The sequence below is a fragment of the Aethalodelphis obliquidens genome, unplaced genomic scaffold (assembly GCF_003676395.1).
Source record: "Aethalodelphis obliquidens isolate GAN/ISIS:26980383/991018 unplaced genomic scaffold, ASM367639v1 scaffold63, whole genome shotgun sequence".
Taxonomy (NCBI): Eukaryota; Metazoa; Chordata; class Mammalia; order Artiodactyla; family Delphinidae; genus Aethalodelphis; species Aethalodelphis obliquidens.
The window spans coordinates 7,897,383-7,902,639 of NW_020838007.1; the positions used below are offsets into that span (position 1 = coordinate 7,897,383).

Genomic DNA, 5,257 nt, shown 5'->3' on the forward strand with positions numbered 1-5,257 from the left:
TTCATTCTTGAAAAATATTCTGAGTGTAGAATTCCAGATGGTCAGTTTTCACCACCCCAAAGCTATTATTCCACTGTCTTCTGGCTTCCATCACTCTGCTTGAGAAGTTAGCATTAGTCTAATAGTTCATTTTCTCCATTTCCTCTCTGGCTTCTATAAAATCTTCTCTTTTTGGTATTTTGAAGTTTCATTATATATCTAGATGTTTGTTTGTTTTAATTATGTCTCTTGTTTGTCACTGGGTTTCCTGGATCTGATATTCTCTCTTCCAATTTTGTCTCTGCTTGATTTTTCTCCTTCTGAAACCTTTTTTTTTTCTTCTGAAACCCTGATTAAATATGTCAAATCTTACTCAAGTCTCCTTGTTTCTTAACTGAATTTGTATTTTGTACTGAATTCCGGATAGTGTTTTTGAACTATCTTCTCATTTGCAAATTTTTTCAGCAGCGTGATTTGTTCAATGTGTCCAAGTTTTATATTTTTAATCATGATATCTTTCAGCTCTAGAATTCTGTTTAGTTCTCTCTCTAATCCACAGGGTAGGTTCTGCCCTCTGCTCATCTTTCAATCTTCTCTTTATTTCTTTAAGCATATTAAAGTTATCATGTAATCTGGGTGTGATGGCTCCAATACCGGAAGTCTTTGTCTCTTTCCATTGTTTGTTCATTTTGCATTTCTCATCCACAAGTGTTGCTTTAGATTGGAAGCTGCTTACTTTCCTTAGAAAGCAATCGCTAGGAATTCTTTCAGGTTTGATTTGAAGTTGTGTTCTTCCAGGGAGTATTTGTGTGCTTGAGTATAATGCTAACAGTGTCTTGTTCTAAGACAGCGTCTTGTTCTAAATGCTCTGTCTGCAGTCTCTTTGGAACACGTTGGCAATACGGATTTGGACCAAAAGCCCTCATGAAGATAAGCTTACAGACATGAATCCTCAGAGGAGATTTCCTCTCTTCACCCAGTACCAAGGGCAAGATGGTGTTTCACTGCTGGCCTCTTCTGCGTGGTAGGTTTATTTCATGCTAACCTTGACACAAAGGGTGTGGTTCTGTAGGTCACAGATGTATGCAGATGGCTCCTATTCGATTCTCCTACCTCACACAGGCCCTGGGATCTCATGCATAATCCCTGTGCAGTGGCCAAAGCGGGGAGGGCACAAGTCCAGCAGAAACCCTCAGGGTGAAACCTGGCTGTGGTGTCTCCTTTCCGGGCTCCTGCTCTCACTCAACTTTTGGGATCTTGTGGATTTCTTAATCTTATACCATCTCATATTCCCATGTATTTAAATAATTTATTTTCATTTTGTCCAAAATTCTACTCGCTCATATTGAGCAAGTCATTCCAGGTATCAGATCTTTTGTACAGCTGGGAATAAAAATCCTAAACTTGTTACAAGGTTCTTACTTGGTGTGCCTTCTGTTTGTCCTGCTTTTTGATGATTCTTCTACCTCTTTCCCCTTTTTCTTCCTTTGAATTGCTTTATTTTTACTCTTCTTTCTTCCCTATACTGATTTGTGATTCATTGTTTCCACTCTTTTAGTGTTCATCCTCAAAATGTTACCATGCATCACTATCTTAACATTCTTCCTGAATAATAACAGGACCTTAGAAGGCCAGATCTAATGATCACCCTCCAACTTATATGGTATTTTAAAAATCAGTATTTTAGCTCATTATTTAACCCCACAATTGAGGTATTTTCATTTTATATACAAAATATTCACTTAGATTTTCCTATGTACTTACCATTTTTTTTTACTAAGCAGTTCTTCCTAAACCACTAGAACTTCTTTCCATGATGATTTTCCTTTCTTCTTGAAATATACCTTTTAGGAATCCCTTTGATAAAATTCTGCTGATCATAATCTCTGTTTTTGTATATATGAAAATGTCTTTATTCATCCTAGTTATTAAAAGAAAAATTTGCACTGCATACAGTTCTGAGTTGGCCGTTATTTTTTTCTCAGCATTTTGAAGATATTATTCCCTGGTATTTTGCTTCTATTATATCCGTTGATACCTCTGCAGTCAAATTGTTTTTCTCCTCTGCTCCTTCTGTCCTATTCATTTTCTTATCAAACACTGACTAAATTTATGTCAAGCCTTCTCATTCTGTCCTCTGTGCGTGTGTGTTTGTGTGTGTGCTGCATTCTGGGTAACTTTGACATCTCTTGACGCTTCTTTTCAGGAGATGCAGGGCTTACTCTTTCATTTCAAGAATAATATTCATTCTTCATTTGTGTAAAATATGCTATTTAGATCATTTCAAGAATTGTAATTTTCATCTGCATGTTTTTGATGATCCTTTGTTCCTGTTTTTTATTTTAATCTTTTAATTGTAAGATTTTTTTTTTCTTGGTCGCGCCTCACGGCTTACAGATCTTAGTTCCCCAACCAGGGAATGAACGCGCGCTCCTGGCAGTGAAAGTGCAGAGTCCTAACCACTGGACCACCAGGGAACTCCCTGTTCCTGTCTTTCTTAACCCACATTTTGTCATCATAGTTCTTTCCCATTCCAAATCTGACCACTCCAATAATTTGAGGTGTTTGTGCAGGAGGTGGAACGTTTATTTTTTTGTTTTATTTTTTTTTAAGATTTTTTTTGATGTGGACCATTTTTAAAGTCTTTGTTGAATTGGTTACGATATTTCTTCTGTTTCATGTTTTTTATTTTGTTATTTGTTTTCTTTGGGTCGCGAGGCATGTGGGATCTTAGCTCTCTAACCAGGGATCAAACCTGCACCCCCTGCATTGGCAGGCAAAGTCTTAACCACTGGACCGCCAGGGAAGTCCCGAAAAGGTGAAGTATCCAGACTGACTGTTTTGCTGACTGTCATCACTTAATGGTGGTTTGTTTCCTTGGGCATATCATGATTATATTTCACTTAATTTGACTATCTTTGACCACATATTCCATGAAAGTTCTGAGTCCTGGGGATGCTTTTCTCCACTGAGAAGGTGCCTGCAGGAACTCCTAACATCTCCAAGTTTGTCTGTTCCATTCGCTGTGGGTCCCTGGCTTAAATTCCAAATCCACTGCTGGGGTGGGCATTGGACTCCAGGAAAAGAATCCATATTTGGGGTTTGCCTATGTTCAAGTCCATTTTCAGCCCATCTTCACCTTTTTCTTGTTTGGGGATTTTGTTTATGTCTGCATGTTTTGGTACTGAAGACTCCCCTTGTTTGCTCACAAGCTCAACACTGCTTGAACAAGTGTGTTTGTCTGAATCTATTCCAAATCCAGCAGGACTTCAGCTGACCAAACACTCCCCTGCAATCCCCAGCTCATGTCTGTTCTGCCATACTGTTGGACGTTGCAAGTCCAGTAAATGGTCATTATTATTGATTCAGAACACACAGCTTCTCTCTCATGTGGCGGCGTGGAATCTAGTCCTGGTGTGTTGAGAAATTCATAAACCGTATTCAGAGAAACTGACAAATATAATTGATTGCTGCTGGTTACATAGGATTTTGAGTCAGCATTTTAAAAATTGGAATTAGGTCTACATAATGCAAACTTGTTTTGACGCAGCTGCCATTTCAGATTCAAATGACAGAATGTGGTCCAGGGGAAGCAGCACACACTTTAAGTTTGTTCAACAATGTTGGGCTGAGGCCACTTACAACGCTGCTTCCTGGGGCGACAGTCTGCTGCCAGTTCCCATCAGAGCACGCCCAGAGCATGATGGGGAAATGACCTTTCTGACTCTCCTAGCTTCTTTCCTTCCTCTCTCCTCCCCTCCCTTTCTCCTCTTGCTAGCTGACAAAATTATGTCCAGATCTTCATTAAACTCCAAAGGGGCACAAACCATTAGGCAATGAAGGGGTTCTGGTCCAAGAATCTTGGGTCCTCCAATATCAGAAATTTCCAAGACAGAGAAGAATGGGCCTTCTTAGTAGGAACTAGAACGGTTTGTAGCATTTTCTATGTGTTAGAATAAGTAACCTATTTGATGTCCTCATAATAAGATGTGCCCTTCTATTTTCACTCCTCTCAGATATGAATTATTAAAGTCTCTTATTGTTCCTCTGTAAGTCCTGTAAGTTCTGCATATAATGCATATAATGCAGAACTCATCTGGATAAAAAGGGAAGAAGAAAGCTGGAAGTAGCAAAAAATAATGCATCTGGAGCTTAGGATTCCTGCCAACAGTATAATCGTTTCTTGTACTTTTGCACAAAAATGTTTTCCCCATTTCATTTCCATCTTGTGCACAAGGTAATTACCCTTCAGAGACACCTCGGGAGAGGCTATGAAAATGTCTGATAATTTTTAATGCGTTTGCCTCTACATTTTCTTTCCGACAGTCTACTAAGTAGAGCACATCTGCCATGAAACATCAGCAGAGAATGACTTCATTAAATATTAAATACTGTTTTCTGCCTTCACAACAAAACCCTCAAATGGTGGAAGCGTCCAGGAGGGCAACCAAACTCATTCTGAGCTGCAAAGTGCTCCTTGCAAAAGTCAGCCCGTTGCTGTGCTACTGGTTCCCCGTGAGTAATGACCCACTGGCTGCTTGTCCAGTTTGAACAATTGTTACGACAGCATCTCTAATACTGGTTTTCGCAGAAGCTTGAGACAACGTATTTGTGGATTAGAAACAATCTTCGAGGCTTGTAAAATTTGCCCAACACTCAATAATAATTCAAAATGAGAGACAAAGGAGGGTATGTCATAGGCCTTACATTCCTTTTTCCCAAATCCATTCCTTTGCTTTGATGTACATAATGGAAGTACAAGATTTTAACCTATTTGACATTCACTTTGGAATTTTCCCCTTCTATAATTTTTAAATTCCCTTGAAAAATCTCAGGGACCATTGGTTTTCCTATTAGTACCATCTGCTGGTCTGGACATTCTGACTGGGTTCTGGTTTGTAAGCTTCAATACACTGAAGAAAACTTAGAACAGGTTTTTAAAGCAATGAAAAAAATCTTCACTCAGAGATTTTGTTAAACGATTTTTACTTCACACGCACCTGATATTTGTCATATTTCCATTACTTAACCCCCAAAGCAATAATTACCATGACTCCCAGTCATTCATATGTCTATTCATATCTGTTATATTACTTTGTATTGTATGTTATTATAATGTGTTAAGGCTGACAGGCTGACTTTTTATTTCCCTTGATAGTTATGAAATTTTGGAAAGTTAACGTTAATGTTTAATTATGTAATCTCCAAGAAGCAAGTTTCAAATCTACAGGATAAAAAATTTGATTATTTGAAAATTTCATATGTGGTTTAGGTGAAC

The 5,257-nt window shown here is 38.4% G+C and overlaps 1 long non-coding RNA gene across 1 annotated transcript; it reads left to right on the forward strand.

Moving 5' to 3' along the window:
- Positions 1-684: 684 nt before the first annotated feature.
- Positions 685-4,893, forward strand: LOC113610469 (uncharacterized). The gene is made up of 2 exons (XR_003429093.1): positions 685-1,003; positions 4,306-4,893. It is a non-coding gene; the product is annotated as an uncharacterized LOC113610469 (long non-coding RNA).
- Positions 4,894-5,257: the final 364 nt, after the last annotated feature.